Below are 21,696 nucleotides of genomic sequence, written 5' to 3'. Positions count from 1 at the left end.
GCACCTCAGACATAATAATACCATCCTGAATTTTTAAATTGCAGTAGAAGACCTTTACAAGTTCAGGATAATATGGCAATTTAAATGACATGAAATCAACAAGACCAGAATTTTGAAACACTTGATAGCAATCAAACGTTTCATCATTAAAGAACTCTACGTCTAGGTACTTAGGGTCTAAGATTATTCTAGAAGAAAACTGAGAAAGGTACCGTAGACGTTGATCATCGGATGAAAACAGTGTTGATGATCTTGGAGATGACAGAGAAGGAGGAATAGGTGCTGTGGGTGCTCCGGATGGGCCGTGACGGCGATGGGCAGCAGCGGTAGCGGTGGAGGATGATCCCTTTCTCTTCTTTGATGGCTCTGCCATTTGATGAAGTTTTTCTGGATTTCGATCGGTGGAAGTGAAAGAGGAGTGAAAAAGAGGAAGATTGGGCTTTACGGGACGTGATTTGGTGAAGAATTGAGTGAGAATCGAAGGTTTGAAGTTCTAGGTATGGAGGAAAACGTGGAGGAAGCTTTGGCTGCGCAGCAGCTCTGATTTCGTGAGTATTTATAGAAGATGACGCATTGTAATCGATTACAGGTATTGGTAATCGATTACAGGCCAATAAGCCTTCTGGTAATCGATTACAGGATGTTGTAATCGATTACAGGCTGCCTGTTCATGTGTAATCGATTACACTGGATGGTAATCGATTACCAGAGCCTATCCTAGGCTAGTTTCTAAGAGAATATCTATATTTATGCTCAAATACATCCTATATGACTAATTTTCACTACTAATACACTAAATTCAATCATTCAATTACTATATACACAAGAAATCATAAATTCTATCATAAAACAAGAATTCAAACAAGATCAAACAAAATAATCTACAATCAAAAGGTAAAAAGTAAATCAACCAATCAATCAACCAATCAATCAACCAATCAATTCCTATTTTTCTAAATCTCTTACATCTAAGAGACCTAATTCTCTTCTAATAGAGAAAAACACTTCCTTGGGAGAGGTTTAGTGAAAATATCAGCAAGTTGATTCTTAGTATCAACAAATTCTAATACACAATCTCCCTTTAAGACATGATCTCTAAGAAAGTGGTGTCTAATCTCTATATGTTTAGTTCTTGAATGTTGAACTGGGTTTTTGGATAGATTTATGGCACTAGTATTATCACACTTAATAGGTATGCGATCAAGAATGATGCCATAGTCAGATAATTGTTGCTTCATCCATAAAATTTGTGCACAACAACTACCGGCAGAGATATACTCCGCTTCAGCAGTAGATAAAGCAACACTGTTTTGTTTCTTACTATGCCATGAGACAAGAGCCGATCCAATAAATTGACAAGTTCCACTTGTACTTTTTCTATCAGTTTTAGATCCGGCAAAATCAGAATCAGAATATCCTATTAAGTTACATGTTGAATTCTTAGGATACCATAATCCTAAATTGATTGTTCCTAATAGATATCTCATGATTCTCTTTACTGCACTTAGATGTGATTGTTTGGGGTTGGATTGAAACCTAGCACACATGCATACACTAAACATAATATCAGGTCTACTAGCAGATAAATAAAGAAGAGATCCGATCATACCTCGATATTGTTTTATGTCTATAGACTGACCAGATTCATCTTTATCTAAGTAACAATTAGTGCTCATCGGTGTAGACATGTGTTTTGCACTATCCATCCCAAATCTTTTGATCAATTCCTTGCAGTATTTGGATTGATTGATGAATATACCTTCTTGAGTTTGCTTGATTTGTAATCCCAGAAAGTACTTTAGTTCTCCCATCATTGACATTTCAAATTCACTTTGCATATCAAGGGAAAACTCCTTGCACAATGAATCATTAGTGGATCCAAAAATTATATCATCAACATATATTTGAACCAACAAAATATCATTATGCTTTCTCTTTATGAATAATGTGGTATCCACTTTACCTCTGGAGAATTCTTTTTCTAGAAGAAAATTACTTAATCGTTCATACCATGCCCTAGGGGCTTGTTTCAAACCATAAAGAGCCTTTTGTAATTTAAAACATGGTTTGGTTTATCAGAATTTCAAAACCAGGGGGTTGTTCAACATATACCTCTTCTTGAATTAAGCCATTTAGAAAGGCACTCTTAACATCCATTTGATAAAGTTTAAAGTTCATTATGGATGCATATGCCAAAAGCATTCTAATGGCTTCTAATCTTGCAACAGGAGCATATGTTTCTTCATAGTCTATCCCCTCTTCTTGATTATACCCTTTTGCTACTAACCTGGCTTTATTTCTAATAATTATACCATGTTCATCTAATTTATTTCTAAAAACCCATTTTGTTCCAATGACAGGATAATTTTCAGGTTTTTCTACTAATTTCCATACATTGTTTCTTTCAAATTGGTTTAGTTCTTCTTGCATGGCAATGATCCAATTATCATCTACTATGGCTTCTTTTATATTTTTAGGTTCAATCATAGATACAAAAGCCATATTATTGCATAAATCTTTAAGAGAATGTCTAGTTGTTACCCCTTTTGAGATATCACCAATAATGTTGTCGAGGGGATGATCTCTTGAAGTTTTCCATTCTCTTGGGAGTGCATCATTGGATTTGCCTTCTTCTGGAGGATCTTCATTGTTTCCTTTGTCATTTCCTTTGGAATCTTGTTCATGAATGTTCATATGTTCTAAAGAATCTGCAATGTCATCTAGCATATTCTTTGTTGACAATATAGCATTAGATTCATCAAAGGTAACATGAATGGATTCCTCTATATTCATAGTTCTCTTATTATATATTCTATATGCTTTGCTTTGTAAAGAATATCCAAGAAAAATGCCTTCATCAGATTTTGCATCGAATTTTCCTAGATTATCTTTACCATTATTAAGTACAAAGCACTTGCAACCAAAAACATGTAGATGAGAAATATTAGGTTTTCTACCGTTAAATAACTCATATGGGGTTTTCTTTAAAATAGGTCTTATCAAGGCTCTATTCATGATGTAACATGCAGTATTGACAGCTTCAGCCCAAAAATACTTTGGAAGAGAAGTATCATTTAATAAAGTTCTTGCAATTTCTTCCAATGACCTATTTTTCCTCTCAACAACTCCATTTTGTTGAGGAGTTCTTGGTGCAGAAAAATTATGTTCAATACCATGTTCATCACAAAATAATTCAAAATCTTTATTTTCAAATTCACCCCATGATCACTTCTAATGGATGCAATCTTGAGATTTTTCTTGTTTTGTATGACTTTAGCAAGTTTCCTAAATGCATGGAATGAATCACTTTTATGTGTAATAAATAATGTCCAAGTATATCTAGAGAAATCATCAACTATAACTAAAGCATAGTAATTTCCTCCAAAACTCATGGTTCTAGATGGACCAAATAGATCCATATGCAATAACTGTAATGGTCGAGTGGTTGAAACAACATTTTTAGATTTGAATGAGACTCTTGTTTGTTTGCCCTTTTGACATGCATCGCATAATTTATCTTTTTCAAATTTCAATTTAGGCAAACCAACTACTAAATCTTTTGAAATTAATTTATTTAAGTGATCCATGTTTATGTGAGCAATTCTTTTATGCCATAACCATGGATCATCATCTTTACTAAGAAAGCAATGATTGTTTTCTTGTTTTATGCTTAAGTCTATCATGTAAACATTATTGACTCTATGTCCTACATGCTTTATATTAATGTCATGCTTATGTTCTATAAGACATTTCTGAGAATCAAATGATACTAGATAGCCTTTGTCACATAGTTGACTAACGCTAAGCAGGCTATGCTTAAGGCCTTCAACAAGTAGAACATTTTCAATGGAGTTTGAAGAATTTGTACCTATTTTACCCACTCCAAGAATTCTACCTTTGTTGTTGTCACCATATGTTACATGCCCGCTTTTCTTTGGAGATATGTGTGTAAAATTTGATGCATCTCCAGTCATATGTTTTGAGCATCCGCTATCTATGTACCACTTCTTTCTCAAAGATACCTGCATAATCAAGTTTTTGACTTAGGTACCCAAATTTTATTGGGTCCTTGCATGTTAGTATAAACTGAGGATCCTTTTGGGACCCATATCATTTTAATATTACTGTAATTTTTCTTGAAGTAGCAAGTTGATATGCCATGTCCTCTTCTTCCACAGTAAAAACAAGTGATAGAATTAGAATTACATTTTTGTGTGGAAGTGGAAAAGTTTTTATGAACCTTTTGTAGTTTTTCAGATTTATACCCTAGTCCATTTTTATTAGACACATATCTTTGTTTACTTAATATAACATCTAAATTATTTCTACTATATGAAAATTTTGCAAGTGAATTTTTTAACTCTTTAATTTCTTTTACATATTTATCACAACAACTACAAGAATCTGTTATTTTCTTGTCATTGGAGATATTAACTTTTTCATTTGTTTTAGAGATTGAAACTTCATTTCTAAGAAGATCTAATTCTTTGTTTAATTTTGAAATTTCATTTTCTAAATTTGAAATTGTTTTCTTTGATGATGAAACTAATTTTGCAAGTTTAATTGATTCTTTATGCAAATCAGCAAATGCATCTTGCAATTCATCAAAAGAAATAGATAAGTTGTTTGAAGATGTTACCTCTTCATCACTTTCGTAACTTTTTGCCATAAGGCAAAGATTTATCTCTTCATTTTCAGAATCATCAGAGGATTCCAAATCATTTTCATCCCATGTGATGTATGCTTTCTTTAGTTTCTTCTCACTATGATTTTTCTTTTCAGATTTTTCCATCTTTTTCTTGAAGATGGGACAATCAACCCTCAGATGTCCAGGTTGATTGCATTCAAAGCATTTTAGAGTAGAGGATGAATTTTCTGTCCTTCTCTTTGATTTAAAATTTGGTCGCCTCTGATTTCCTCTTACTTTAAGAAATTTGTTGAATCTTTTTACAAAGAAACTTAGATCATCATCATCATCTGCATCATTATCCTGATCACTTTCTTCTTGAATTGAGGATGATGCTTTAAGAGCAATTCCTTTCTTTTTCTTGTCATTTTCTTCATTTTGGTGCAATCTCAATAGTTCCATCTCGTGTTCCTGCAACTTACCAAATAAAGTGGCAAGAGACATGTTAGACAAATCTCTTGATTCAGAAATAGCCGTTACTTTGGGTTGCCATTCTCTACTTAAACATCTTAGCACCTTGTTTATAAGATCTTCATTTTGAAATTCTTTGCCTAAGGCTGCTAGATGATTTACTATATGTGTAAATCTCTTTTGCATACTCTGAATATTTTCATTTGTATTCATTCTAAATAATTCATACTCATGAGTTAGTGCATTTATCCTAGATCTTTTAACATCTGTAGTTCCTTCATGTGTTAATCGAAGAGTGTCCCACATTTCCTTAGCACTCTTGCAATTTGAAACTCTGAAATATTCATCCATTCCTAGGGCAGATGTTATTATGTTTTTGGCTTTTAGGTTGTATTGTACTCGTTTTCTATCCTCTTCAGACCATCTATCTCTAGGTTTTTCTATGGTTATGCTTTCACTTGATGAACTACCATCTATTGAAACTCTTTCTACTGTGGTGGGTATATAAGGCCCTATTTCAATGGCTTCCCAGATATTTAGATCTATTGCCTCGATAAAAATTTGCATTCGGGTTTTCCAGTAGTGGTAACCCTCTCCATTAAAGATTGGAGGTCTATTGATAGAATTCCCTTCTGGAAATAAGGAATTTGCTGAGGCCATCTTTTTCTTGAAGCTTCTAAACTTTGTACAAGAATGAAGCTCTGATACCACTTGTTAGACAAGTGGCCTCAGATATCTTAAGAAGGGGGGGTTGAATTAAGATATTCCAAACTGTTTCCCCTAATTAAAAATCTATTTCACTTTTTACTTAAGTTATGAATTCCCTTAATGACAATCTTCTTAAATATTAATTCAAATGAAGCAACTTGAATATGAATATAAAGCAATAATAAATAAAGGAGATTAAGGGAAGAGAAAATGCAAACTCAGTTTTATACTGGTTCGGCCACACCCTTGTGCCTACGTCCAGTCCCCAAGCAACCCGCTTGAGAGTTCCACTATCTTGTAAATTCCTTTTACAAGTTCTAAACACACAAGGACAATCCTTCCTTTGTGTTTAGAGATTCTTTACAACAAGAGACTCACAGTCTCTTAATCCCTTAGAGAATGAGAAGAAGAAGAGGAACAAATCTCTCTAGAAAGAGATGGATTTTACAGATTGAGCACTCAATAATTCCTTAATGAATTGCAATTGAATTGGCCAAGGAATTCTTAAGAGGATAAAATGAAATTGCTTTTTGAGAGGATAAACACTTTGTTGTTCTGAAAATCTCTAAGCAATTTCGTGTTTAAGTCACATATATATAGACCATTGGTGGTCATGAGTAAAGCCTTTGAAAAGTTGTGACTCTTGAAATTATTTTTCTGAAATCCTGTCTGGTAATCGATTACAGTAATTGTGTAATCGATTACAGCTTTTAAAATTTGAATTAAAACGTTTACTAACTGCTGGTAATCGATTACCAAAATTGTGTAATCGATTACACAGTTTAAAATTTCGAATTCAAATTTTTATAGCTGTTATAAAACGTATTTGGCCACTGGTAATCGATTACATCCTCTGGTAATCGATTACCAGAGAGTAAAACCTTTGAAAAACACTTTTTATTTTAAATCACTTGGCCAAACCTTTGCTAATTCAATTAGGAATTCCCTTCCTAATATTCTAGTGATCATCTTGATGTTGTGACTTGTAATCTTGAAGTATTGTCTTGAATTTTAATCTTGAAAAGCCCATTTGCATCAATTGCAACACATCATCATGATCATCATCAAAACATCAAAGCCAATTGCATCTACACCCCTCCCTCCCCATTGTTACTGTTACTGCAAGTATATTATGAACATTTGGTTTATCATTGCTCGTTGGGAAACAACTTAGGATCACTTCCTAGTTACTGCATTTTAATGTTATTTGATTCGGGTACGACCATTTTACTCTGATTTAGTCAAAGTCTTCTATTCAAACCTTGAAATCCAAGAAGGCACCTTAATTTCTGAAGTTTATGGGATTAAAATGGTCGTTGACCAATCCATATTCTATGACTTGACCTAATTATCCAGTGAAGGTGTACCATTTGAAGGTACACTGATTGATGATTGGAAATATGAATTTTCTATGCATGATGCCCGCCGGTTGGTTTGCACCAATTAAGCGGATATGACCGGAAGGCTTCTTGTCGGTTCATTGGCTTTTGAGAGCTGCATCCTTCATTAACTTATTGTTCGTATCTTGCTTCCAAGATCTTCAAACCTTGCACAGGTTTCTGAAGAAGATCTTATTGTTATGTGGGCTTTTCATAAAGGCCGACAAATTGATTGGGCACACTTAGTCCGATATCACATGCATAAGGCATCGTGATTAAATGCTCCATTGCCATATCCACATCTAGTCACCCTCTTCCTTCAACACTTTAACATCCTTCTTGATTCTGAACCTTATGTTCCAATCAAGAGATCTTTTCTAATAGGCGCAACTGTCATTGCATCCTTTGGTTATCAAAAAGAGCATGATGGCTCTTGGGTGAAAAAGGCTGCTCGACCTGTTGATGAAGAAGGACATGGTAGAGAAGATTCTTCTCTTCAAAAGATTTTGGATAGGTTCGATGGTCTTCAAACCTTTGTTGGTGAAAGGTTTGATACTTTGGAATTACAAGTGGACATGCGCTTCAATGAGATGGAGTCAAGAATCACCAAGGTCGAAGAAGATGTTTCTTATATTCGTACAAGCTTTGATCTACCACCACCACCGCCACCATCATCTTAGTTTTCTATTATTTTTAATATTACTAGTACTTTGTTTTCTAGTCGTGTATTTAGCTATATTATGACATTTGGATAATTTAGTATTTCTTTATTTGCATGGTTTGATTGAACAATTATGAATTATGTTATATGACTATGTGATTTTTATATATTTGATCTATTCATGTTTCTTGCTTCATGATTGGTTTATATTCTTCAATGTATGTCTTGTGAATGATTAATAGTATATGGTTGTCTTATACTTGTTACGCACTTTGGCTTTTTGTTGATGCCAAAGGGGGAGAGAAATAGGAATTAAATCAAGAACTCACATAAGTAATCAACTTAATTTCAAGTAAAGCATAAACTCAAAAACAAAGGGGGAGAATGGAAAATTTAAGTGAGTGATCTACTAGGAAAAAGTGTGTGTATGTGTTTCTTGATTTCAGAGTTGTCATCATCAAAAAGGGGGATATTGTAGAAGCAAACTTCATTGCTTCATGATGATGAATCAAGATTGATTCAAGGTGTTTTGATGATAACAAAGATGATAACAAAGATTGATTTCAAGATTGAGTCAAGAACATTTCATGAACAAGTTTTCAAGAATCAAGAATAATCAAGATCAAGATTCAAGACTCAAGATTCAAGAATCAAGAAAAGATTCAATCAAGATAAGTACTGAAAAGATTTTCAAAACTTTGAGTAGCACATGAATTTTTCACAAAACCTTTTACCAAAGAGTTTTTACTCTCTGGTAATCGATTACTAGTTTATTGTAATTGATTACCACTAGCAAAGATTGTTTGCAAAAGGCTTTCTACTGAATTTACAACGTTCCAATTGATTTCAAAATGGTGTAATCGATTACAATGATTTGGTAATCGATTACCAGTGTGTTTGAACGTTGAAATTCAAATTTAAATGAGAAGAGTCACATCCTTTCACAAAAATGCTTTGTGTAATCGATTACATTGATTTGGTAATCGATTACCAGTGATAAGTTTTGAACAAAAATCAAAAGGTTATAACTCTTCTAATGGTTCTCTTGACCAGACATGAAGAGTCTATAAAAGCAAGTCCTTAACTTGCATTTTCAAGACAATTGATTACAATATTTTACATACTTTGAATCTCTTTGAACATCCTCTTGAATTTATTCTTCTTCTTCCTTTGCAAAAGCTTTCTTAAGTTTTCTGGTTTTCCAAAACCTTGAAAACAAAACTTGTGTTATTCATCTTTTTAATTCCCTTCTCCCTTTGCCAAAAAGAATTTGCAAAGGACTAACCGCCTGAATTCTTTTTGTGTCTCCCTTCTCCCTTGTCAAAGAATTCAAAACGACACAGTCTGAGAATTCTTTTGATTCTTCCCTTTCCCATAAACAAAAGATTTCAAAGGACTAACTGCCTGAGAATTCTTTTGTTTCCCCCTTCACAAAGTTTTGAAGGACTAACCGCCTAAGAACTTTGTCTTAACACATTGGAAGGTACATCCTTTGTGGTACAAGTAGAGGGTACATCTACTTGGGTTGTTGTGACTGAGAACAAGAGAGGGTACATCTCTTGTGGATCAGTTCTAGTGGAGGGTACATCCACTAGGTTGTTCAAAAAGAACAAGGGAGGGTACATCCCTTGTGGATCTTTTCTTGTTAAAGGATTTTTACAAGGTTGAAAAGAAATCTCAAGGACCGCAGGTCGCTTGGGGACTGGATATAGGCACGGGTTGTTGCCAAACCAGTATAAATCTCTTGTGTTTATCTTCTTCTTCCCTACTCTTTTAATTTCCATTGTGCACTTTAGTTATTGTTTTTACTTTTGGTAATATTGAGAAGGATAGATTTTTAATTAGTAAAGGTTCGTTAATAATTAATTCAACCCCCCCTTCTTAATTATTCCGAGGCCACTTGATCCAACATCATGCACTATATGCAGCAAATAATGTGTTCTCAAACAAGCACCTAACAAGGGGGTAAAACTACAATTATAGTCAAACGATATCCAAATGAGCTGAAATTTTGTGAGCAACACGCTAAAATCATGAAAACATAGCACGAAAAATTTCAAACAAAAATTCAAAGTCTAACTATGAAAACTACCTAAGCAAAGTTTAGAAAAATAGGACAATAATACTTGAAAAATAAAAAAAAACTTAGTAAACGACTTATTTTTCAAGTTTAAAACTTAGTAAACATTTAACGAATATGATTAAAATTCAGGAAAATAAAGCTAAGCATTTAAAAAATGTTATAATCAAATAAAAAGAGCATGCACCTCCAAATGTATGTATCTAGATCAAGATGACATTTGTCAGCGAGCTAGCAGCAAAGGAAAACAAAAATGGAAGCCATGTTTGAGCTATGTTGCTAGCTTATGGAAGGCGAATAAGGTCGGTAGTGGTGGTTTTCTCAACCAGCAGATTATAAGGCTCAAAGAAGATTTTTTTTTCTTTATTATTAAAGGGAATTAGAGGAAGAATAAGGAAAAGGGTGATACGTATGTGGGACTACATTAGGAATTTGGGGTTAAAAATAGTGAAATCAGTATAGATTTAATTGAATAAAAAGAGCAAGATGCAATTTAAGATACAAAGGTAGTACTTTACAATATTAAGAATAGCTATATCAATTATTTTTTATAGAAAGGAACTAATAGAGCAATAAAAGGAATTGCTATATCAACAATTGATAGCTGCAAATTTAATTTGGGTATACTAGGGAAATAAGAATAAATTTTAGATCTTATTGAGATTGCACAATGATCCCAATATAATTATTCTAGAGTCTTGAACATTTTAGGAGATAGAAATTGTGTTATTTAATTGATCACTTTGACTCTAAATGAGTTTCAAAGTGTTTAGTCCTCATCATAAACATTAGTGATTATAAATTCACTAACCGGAGATACTTGTAAGACAAATATTAGCTGCTTTCTATTCATAAAAAGTAGGCTGATCAAGGCCGTACCCGAATCAAATAAACATTAAAAATGCAGTATCTAGGAAGTGATCCTAGGTCATCTCCCAACGAGCAATGGTCAACCAAACGTTCATAATAGATAGTAATAAAACAGTAACGAATTGGGGGGGGTTGATTGTTTTTGTAATTTAAATAACAAGCAAATTTTAATTAGAAAATAACAGAATTAAAACATGTTGTCTCCCCTTGATTCACAAGCAAGTCTCTTATCCTAGATTACGAGAATTTATCTTAATCAGTTCAGCCACTTAATCCAACCCTAAATTAAATTACTAAGCGAAAATTAACATAAGGCTGTCATTATGTGATTAAGCAACACATACACCAATTAATCATGAACGAAACTGATCATTAAGCATGAACGTAAATTAAGCACAGAGACAATTAATCAAGCACTAAGCATGCATGGATTAATAGCAACAAATACTGAGTAATTGGTGAAGAGGAAAAACTTATCAAAATTCAATAGTAATAACAAAACCTCAAAGAGAGTTGTGTTTGATCCTTAAGAGAAAACAACACTGGAGACTTAGCCTTCCATTAATCAGTAGAAAACGAACTTGTAGATTGAAGCAAAAACGAAATTGCAGAAAACGAATTTTATTCTACGTGAACAGTGCGCATGAACAGTAAAAACTGGAATTCTAAAACCCTAGAATTATTCTCCTCTCAAAAAACTCTCTAAACTAAAACCTTGGTGTTGTTATATAGGTCATCAGCCCCAAAGCTTACAAATCTATTTTAAGTCCAAGGCCATAAACGAAATAAAATAAAATCTAGACAATATAAATAAGATTGGAAGAAATAAAATCTGGACGAAATAAAATCTAGATGAAATAAAATCTGGATAAGATAAGATTTGATAAAATAAAATTGTCTGCTCTCTTCAAGTCCAAGCCCAATTCTGGATTCAAACCCAATTGCTTATAATTCTCATGAAATTAGATTAAAAACACAAAATTAGTCAAGTAGGCCCAAATGATAAAACTGCATAATTAATTTGACAATTAAGGCTAATCAGTAATTAAAATGATGACAAAAAGGGTTAAGAATTAGGAGAAAATAATGACACATCATAGGCTAAATTGCACTTTTGGTCCCCCACTTTAGGTCCAATTTCGCATTTGGTCCCCCAGTAATTTAATTCACAAATTGGGTCCCCCTGTTTTGTAAAATCCTGCAATGTTGGTCCCGGACGCCTCAATTGGACGTTGACCGTTAAGCTCCGACATTGACTGCCACGTGTGAACATCTGAGAGGCTCTAGAAAATTTTTACCCATTTGTGGTAAAAAAAAATTATGCTAACCCAATTCCCCCTAACCCTAATCCGTAACCTAGTCCCACAAATTCTAAAACCAATTTTTTAAAAATCCCTAACCCAATCCCGTAACCCTAAAGCTTGGTTATTGGAAGCGCGAACCGGCAAAGGAACCCCGTATCATGAAGTTGTCGTCGTGGGTGAAGGTGGGTGAAGGTGTGTGAAGAGTCGCTGTTGAACGTCCTAGGAACATGGAGAGGGATTTTGTTTTCAAGTAAGTAATTTTATTTCTGGGGTTTGTTTGTGGATGTGGTCCACATAGTTTAGGGTTTTGTTTTGTGTTTGTGCATGCCCTTCAACCAAGTGGTTTTGGTTAATTTGTGTGGTGGTCGTGTGGGGTTTGTCTATTTGTGTTGAGTTGTCGGGGTCCACGAAGCTTTAGTGGTTTTATTTTGTTGTGGTGTTCCGTTGGAGGTGTGGTCCCTATATTGTTGTTATGATGGGGTTTCTGCTTAACTTGTGGTGGACCCTATACTTGTGGTGGACCCTTGTTGTTGTAAAACCAGAAACATGAATGGTTTTTTTTTTGTGGTGGTGGTCCCCATGTTGGCTTTTATTTTTGTTATGTTCTGAAAAGCTTTGTTGGTGGTGTTGTTTTTATTAAATTTTTGGGCTTTGTTGTCGTTCGCGTTTTTGCAGGCCAACCAAAGAACACATAGTGAGGTTAAAGATTCACCATGGAGGGATGTTTATTTATAAGCCATCCACTGTGTATGTCAATGGACACATCGTTGAAGAAGAATGGGGTTGGGATGTGGATACTATGTCATATATTGACTTGACGAAGGTTATTAAGTCTATTGGCTACAAAGCATTCAAGTGCTTATGGTACAAGCACCCCCAAAAGGCACTTTGCAGAAGGTTGAAGCCACTGAATGGTGACTGTTGGATTTCCCCTGCAGTTACTTTTTGGTCCACTTTTTCTTTATACAAATATGTTCAAGCGAAATCCAATTTTCTGGAAACTGGACCGGATCATCAAGTAATGTCCTAATGTTTGAACACTAGTCCCGCTTAACACATAGACGCACTTAACAGGCTCATCACTTACGTTCATCAGTAGGGTTGAACGCGCTTAGTGCGACATGGTCCGCTTAGCGCGTTCATCTGGAAATCCAAAATTTTAATAGTTGCGATGAATAGGCTAAGCGCAGCAGGCACGCTTAGCTCATTCATCGCGATTTCCAAATAGAACCACAGGGGTCTTCACCCCTTTCAGCCACATTGCCCCTAATGGGCTTCTGTAGAAGCAAATGACTTTGATGTTTTGATGATGATCATGATGATTTGATGCAAATGTGCTTTTCAAGTTTAATTCAAGACAAGACACAACATCAAGATGATCACTAGTATTTTGGGAAAGGAATTCCTAATTGAAATAGCAAAAGGTTTGGCCAAGTAATTTAAGTTAAAAAGTCTTTTTCAAGAGATTACTCTCTGTAATCGATACCAGAGATGTATCGATACCATGGCCCAAAAATGGTTTATAACAGCTATTAAAATTTGAATTCAAATTTTAGTCTGTGTAATCGATTACACAATATTGGTAATCGATTACCAGCAGTTAATAAACATTTTAATTCAAATTTTAAAACCTGTAATCGATTACTAGAGGAGATTTTCAGAAAATTATTTCTAAGAGTCACATCTTTTCAAATGGTTTTTACATGGCCACCAATGGTCTATATATATGTGACTTGCAACACGAATTTGCTCAGAGTTTTTCATAACAAAAAGTCTTATTCTCTCAAAGAGCAAAAACATTTCATCCTCTTAAGAATTCCTTGGCCAATACACTTGCAATTCAATAAGGAATTAATTGAGTGCTAAAATTGTACAATCTATCTCTTTCAAGAGAGATTTATTCTTCTCTTCTTTCTAAATTCTCAAAGGGGATTGAGAGACCAAGGGTCTCTTGTTGTAAAGAAATTTGAACACAAAGGAAGAATTGTCCTTGTGTGTTCAGAACTTGTAAAAGGATTTTACAAGATAATGGAATTCTCAAGCGGGTTGCTTGGGGACTGGACGTAGGCACAAGGGTGTGGCCGAACCAGTATAAATCTGAGTTTGCACTTTCTCTTCCCTTAAACTCATTTATTTATTATTGCTTTATATTTATATTCAGATTGTTCTATTTCAATCATTATTTAAGGGAACTTGCAACTTGCATTGAAATTGAAATAGAATTTTAATTGGGAAAATAGTTTGCAATATCTTAATTCAACCCCCCTTCTTAAGATATCTGAGGCCACTTGTCTAACAAGTGGTATCAGAGCTTCATTCTTGTATAAAGTTTAGAAGCTTTAAGAATAATGGCCTCAGCAAACTTCTTATTTCCAAAAGGAAATTCAATCAATAGACCTCCAATCTTTAATGGAGAGGGTTACCACTACTGGAAAACCCGAATGCAAATTTTTATTGAGGCAATAGACTTAAACATTTGGGAAGCCATAGAAATAGGGCCTTATATACCCACCACAGTAGAAAGAACCACAATAGATGGAAGCACAATAAGTGGAAGCACAACAATAGAAAAACCTAGAGATAGATGGTCTGAAAAGGATAGAAGAAGAGTACAATATAATTTAAAAGCCAAAAACATAATTACATCTGCCTTGGGAATGGATGAATATTTCAGGGTTTCAAATTGTAAGAGTGCTAAGGAAATGTGGGACACTCTACAAGTAACACATGAAGGCACAACAGATGTTAAAAGATCTAGGATAAACACATTAACTCATGAATATAAACTATTTAGGATGAATGCAAATGAAAGCATTCAAGACATGCAAAAGAGGTTCACACATATAGTAAATCATCTTGCAGCCTTAGGAAAATATTTTCAAAATGAAGATCTCATAAACAAAGTATTAAGATGTCTAAGCAGAGAATGGTAACCTAAAGTAACAGCCATTACTGAATCAAGAGATTTATCTAACATGACTCTTGCTACTCTATTTGAGAACACGAAATGGAATTGTTGAGATTAAATCAACATGAAGCAAATGACAAGAAAAAGAAGGGAATTGCTCTTAAAGCCTCATCTTCAATCCAAGAAGAAAGTAATAAGGAAATTGATCTAGATGAAGATGATGATCTTAGCATTTTTGTAAAAAGGTTCAACAAGTTTTTGAAAGTCAGAGGAAGTCAAAGGCGACCAAATTTCAAATCTAAAAGAAGGACAAAAATTTCATCTTCTACTCCAAAATGCTTTGAATGCAATCAACCTGGACATCTGAGGGTTGATTGTCCTATCTTCAAGAAAAAGATGGAGAAATCTGAAAAGAAAAATTTTAGTGAAAAGAAAATGAAGAAAGCGTACATCACATGGGATGACAATGATATGGAATCTTCTGAAGATTCAGAAAATGAAGAGATAAACCTCTGTCTAATGGGTAAAAGTTATGAAAGCGATGAAGAGGTAACATTTTCAAATAACTTATCCATTTCTTTTGATGAATTACAAGATGCATTTGCTGATTGGCATAAAGAGTCAATCAAACTTGCAAAGTTAGTTTCATCTTCTAAGAAAACAATTTCAGATTTAGAAAATGAAATTTCAAAATTAAATAAAGAATTAGATCATCTTGGAACTGAAGTCTCAATTTCTAAATCAAATGAAAAAGTTTATATCTCTATTATTTCTGACAAGAAAATATCTGATTCTTGTAGTTGTTGTGGAAAATATGAAAAAGAAATTAAAGATTTAAAAAACTCACTTGCAAAATTTTCTTATAGTAAAAATAATTTAGATGTCATATTAGGAAAACAAATATGTGTCTCTAATAAGGCTGGAATAGGATATAAACCTGAAAAACAACAAAAATTTCATAAAAACCTCTTGGCTTCCACACAAAAATATAATTCTAGTTCTATCACTTGTTTTTATTGTGGAAGAAAAGGGCATGGCACATCTACTTGTTATTTTAAGAAAAACTACAACAACATTAAAATGATATAGGTCCCAAAAGGATCTTCAGTCTACACTAACACACAAGGACTCAATACAATTTGGGTACCTAAGTCAAAAACTTGATCATGTAGGTGTCTTTGAGGAAGGAATGGTACATAGATAGCGGATGTTCAAAACATATGACTGGAGATGCACCAAAGTTTACACATATCTCTCCCAAGAAAAGCGGGCATGTAACTTATGGTGACAACAACAAAGGTAGAATCCTTGGAGTTGGTAAAATAGGTACAAATTCTTTAAACTCCATTGAAAATGTTCTACTTGTTGAAGGTCTTAAGCACAGCCTACTTAGTGTTAGTCAATTATGTGACAAAGGCTATCTAGTTTGATTCTCAAAAATGTCTTATAGAACATAAGCATGACACTAATATAAAGCATGTAGGATATAGAGTCAACAATGTCTATATGATAGACTTAAGCCTAAAACTAGATAACAATCATTGTTTTCTTAGCAAAGATGATGATCCATGGTTATGGCATAAAAGAATTGCTCACATAAACATGAATCACTTAAACAAATTAATTTCAAAAGATTTAGTAGTTGGTTTGCCTAAATTAAAATTTGAAAAAGATAGACTATGTGATGCATGTCAAAAGGGAAAACAAACTAAAGTCTCATTCAAACCCAAAAATATTGTTTCAACTACTCAACCCTTACAATTATTGCATATGGATTTATTTGGTCCATCTAGAACCATGAGTTTTGGAGGAAATTACTATGCTCTTGTCATAGTTGATTTCTCTAGATATACATGGACATTATTCATAACTCACAAAAGTGATGCATTCCAAGCATTTAGGAAACTTGCTAAAGTTATGCAAAACAAGAAAAATCTTAAGATTGCATCCATTAGAAGTGATCATGGGGGTGAATTTAAAAACAAAGATGTTGAATTATTTTGTGATGAACATGGTATTGAGCATAATTTTTCTACACCTAGAACCCCTCAACAAAATGGAGTTGTTGAGAGTAAAAATAGGTCATTGGAAGAAATTGCTAGAACTTTATTAAATGATTCTTCTCTTCCAAAATATTTTTGGGCTGAAGCCGTCAATACTGCATGTTACATCATGAATAGGGCCTTAATAAGACCCATTTTAAAAAAAAAAAAACCCATATGAGTTATATAATGGTAGAAAACCTAACATTTCACATCTTCATGTTTTTGGTTGCAAATTTTTTGTGCTTAATAATGGTAAAGATAATCTAGGAAAATTTGATGCAAAATCTGATGAAGGCATCTTTCTTGGATATTCATTTCAAAGTAAAGCATATAGAATATATAACAAAAGAACTGAGTATTGAAGAATCCATTCATGTTTCTTTTGATGAATCTAATGCTATTCTATCAAGAAAGAATATACTAGATGATATTGCAAAATCTTTAGAACAAATTCATATTCATGGACAAGATTCTAAAGGAAAAGGGAAAGGAAGCAATGAAGATCCTCAAGAAGAAGCAAAATCAAATGATGAACTTCCAAAAGAATGGAAAGCCTCAAAAGATCATCCCCTCGACAACATTATTGGTGATATCTCAAAAGGGGTAACAACTAGACATTCTCTTAAAGAATTATGCAATAATATGGCTTTTGTATCTATGATTGAACCTAAAAATATAAAAGAAGCCATAATAGATGATAATTGGATAATTTCTATGCAAGAAGAACTGAATCAATTTGAAAGAAACAATGTGTGGGAACTTATTGAGAAACCTAAAAACTATCCCATCATAGGAAAAAAATGGGTATTTAGAAATAAGTTAGATGAACATGGAATAATCGTTAGAAATAAGGCTAGATTAGTTGCAAAAGGATATAATCAAGAAGAAGGTATAGATCATGAAGAAACATATGCTCCAGTTGCTAGATTAGAAGCCATTAGAATGCTCTTAGCATATTCATCCATAATGAATTTTAAGCTTTATCAAATGGATGTTAAAATTGTTTTTCTAAATGGCTTAATTCAAGAAGAAGTATATGTTGAACAACCACCAGGTTTTGAAATATTGGATAAGCCAAATCATGTCTATAAATTGAAAAAGGCTTTATATGGCTTGAAACAAGCCCCTAGGGCTTGGTACGAGTGTCTAAGTAAGTTCCATTTAGAAAAGGACTTCTCTAGAGGAAAAGTGGATACTACTCTTTTCATAAAGAGAAAATCACATGATATTTTATTAGTTCATGTGCGCTTAGCTGAACTATTCAATCAACCAATCAGGGGTCGATGTGCTTAGCGCGTGAAGATTGAGCGCTTAGTGCAAGGTTTGCGCTTAGCGGATAGACAATTGCAAAAATAAAATTTTCTAAGTCTTTTTCTGTCTATCTCTTCACACAAGCTTAAAACCCCTTGTTTATTACTAAACAAGATGAAATTAATCACAATCACAAGCAAGGTATCCTAACTACAAGCAAGAGATAAGAATGAAAATAGGAAAGGGAAAGAAAAGTTGGGTTGCCTCCCAGTAAGCGCTCTTTTAACGTCACTTGCTTGACGCATCATCCTGTTATCCAGGATCCAACAGAGTTCCTACTTCAAGGACCTTCTTCTCAAGTCTCCTTTCCTCCATCACATGCACTTTAAGACAGACATTTTGGCTAGGTGGATCTTTGTCCTCATGGAATAAATCAAAGCTAATCTTCTGATCTTCTATGCCCATCTACAACATCTTTCTCCCCATGTCAACTATGCAGCTTGCAATAGACATGAATGGGCGACCAAGAATGAGAGGAATGTCAGCATCGTCTTCTATATCTATGACAACGAAATCAGCTGGAAATATAAGGTGGTTAACCTTCACCAAAACATCTTCAATAACTCCATATGGACTTATGATGGAGCGGTCAGCTAACTGGAGGGTCATGTGTGTGGGCATAATCTCTGTCTCTCCAAGTCATTGGCACATCGAAAGAGGCATTAAATTGATACTAGCTCCCAAATCTATAAGAGCTTTGCCTAGAGCGACCTCACCAATAGAACACGGTATCGTGACAACTCCCAGATCTTTGTGCTTGGGTGGAAGAATGTGTTGAATAACAGCACTACAATTACCTTCCACAACAATTCTGTCACTATGGATGTACCGGTTCTTCTTGGTTAACATATCCTTCAAAAATTTGGCATAGAGGGGCATTTGCTGAAGTGCTTCTCCAAACGGCAAAGTAATTTCCAGTTTCTTGAAGATATCAAGAAATCTGGCCAAATGTCGCTCTTTATCTTTCCGGGAGGGTACCAACAGATAAGGTACCTCATTGCATTCAATAGGAGTAGCCTCTTTCTTCTTTTCTATGTTAGCCTCACTCTTGCCCTTCTTCTTTTTAGTCTCAACAACCTTCTCTTTTTGTTTTTTCATTTTTCAACTGTTTTTCTTTTTCTCCTTCTTCTTTTATTTCTTTTTCTTTTCTTCCTTCTTCTTTATTTTCTCTTGATAGTCTCTTATTGGTGTCTCTCCTTCTTCATCACCTTCTACTTCCTCAACAATTTCTTCAAGTTCCACTAAATCATCAATCGGTTCCAACGCCAATTCATCAGCCAGTTGTTGTTTAAATCCCTCCACCTTCTGATCAGCTCTACTTTCCTCTGCTTGAATTGCCATTTTGCTTCTAGTCATCATAGCTTTGCACTCTTCTTTAGGATTTTTCTCTGTGTTTGCTATAAGGCTGTTGGATGGTCTTTCAGCTAACTGCTTTGCAAGCTGGCCCACCTGGACTTCTAGATTCTTAATTGCAGACTCGATGCTCTTTTGGTTAGACATTGACACTTGCATGAATTGAGCTAGAGTCTCTTCTAGCTTTGTGGTTCGGTCATAGAGACTTGGCATCTACTGTTGTGGCCTTGTAGATGAACCACCCTGGTCTCTGTTGAATTGGTTACCAGGGTGATTTTGTCACTATCTCTGCTATTGATACTGCTGGTTATTCTAAAATCCTGGCAATCCACTTGTATTGAAATTGCCTCTGGGTTGATTCCCCATATAATGAACTTCATGTGCAATTTGCTCTTCATTAGGGATACAACATCCAGATTCATGAGCTCCACTGCAAATTGTACATCCTGCAACCTGCAAAATAGAAGAATATGAAGTTTGTGTAGAATGAAGCTGAGTTGGCAACTTACTGAGTGTTTCTGTTAATGTCTCTAGTTGCTTGGATAACAACTTGTTTTGTGCCAATAGAGTGTCCTGTGAGGTTAGCTCCAATAAACTCTTCTTGGTAGGAATGTGGGCTCGATCTCTTAGAATGGCAATGTCACTAGCAGCCATGCTTTCAATTAAGTCCATTGCTTCGTCAGGGGTCTTTATTTTGATCTTACCCCCCAGCTAAAGCATCCAAGAGCTGCTTAGATTGTGGTCTCAATCCATCTATGAATATGTTAAGCTGTATTGGTTTTGAAAAACCGTGAGTGGGAGTCTTTCGCAATAAACCTCTGAATCTTTCAAGTGCCTCACTCAACGATTCATCTAGAAACTGGTGGAAGGAAGAGATGACAGTTTTACCTTCTACAATCTTCGATTCAGGGAAGTACTTCTTTAAGAATTTTTCTACTACTTCATCCCATGACTTCAGACTATTTCCTTTAAAAGAATGAAGCCATCTCTTAGCTTCTCCAGATAAAAAAAATGAGAACAAACTCAACCTGATTGTATCCGCAGCCACACCCGCCAACCTAATAGTATTGCATATCTCTATATAGGAAGCCAAGTGAGAATAAGGGTCTTCATTGGGTAAACCATGAAACAGTTTATTTTGAATTAGTTGTATCAATGAAGGAGGATATATAATTGTCTGAGCTTGAACTTCTGGCTGTGCAATACTAGTGAAAAATTGTGGCATAGTAGAACTTGAATAATCCTCTAGGGTTACTCTTCTTGGCTCTTCAGCCATGATTGTGTCTTCAACAGGTTCTATATAAGAATGCCCTGCAATAGGAAAACTAGAAGATGCCTCGGAAGATCGAGGTTCTTCTTCTAGAGTTGTTGCTACTTCTAAATCCTGCAAAAAAATTCTGATTCTCTCTGAATTACGCCTTCTACAAGTGGTGTTAATCTCCCAATCAATGGGAATCAAATCACCTACAGTAGATCTTCTTTGCATACAAAAAAAAATAGAACAACAATTATCCAGTTCAAAAGAACAATGAATGTACAGTAACTAAAATATGAACAAAAAGAATCAATGAATCAAAGAGAAAAATATAAAGCAATGTCGTAAAACTAAACTAAACTCTTCTTGAATCTAGCTCCCCGGCAACGGCGCCATAAATACTTTGTTGGATTTCCCCTGCAATTACTTTTTGGTCCACTTTTTCTTTATACAAATATGTTCAAGGGAAATCCAGTTTGCCGGAAAATGCACCGAATCGTCAAATATTTAAAATTAAAATGGATGAATCCGAGTATTGAACTCAAGGAACTAGTCTTAGACAGGGTTAAATTCAAAAATAAGGCATTGTTGAAAGAAACATTGATAATTGATGATTTAGAACAGAATTAAACTAAGTCTAAGCTAAAAATAGTAAAAATGCAAGTATGTAAGATTGATAGCAGTAGGTAAAGGTGTTGGGTCTTTCTAACAAACCAGCTGATGT

General features: G+C 34.4%; 1 pseudogene; it reads right to left on the bottom strand.

The window, feature by feature from the left end:
- Positions 1 to 1,019: 1,019 nt before the first annotated feature.
- LOC121172837 (uncharacterized) lies at positions 1,020 to 19,864 on the bottom strand (annotated as a pseudogene).
- Positions 19,865 to 21,696: the final 1,832 nt, after the last annotated feature.

This window comes from Glycine max, chromosome 9, assembly GCF_000004515.6.
Source record: "Glycine max cultivar Williams 82 chromosome 9, Glycine_max_v4.0, whole genome shotgun sequence".
Lineage (NCBI taxonomy): Eukaryota > Viridiplantae > Streptophyta > Magnoliopsida > Fabales > Fabaceae > Glycine > Glycine max.
Note: the sequence above shows the minus strand (reverse complement) of the source record. Positions and strands in the feature narration are given on the sequence as shown.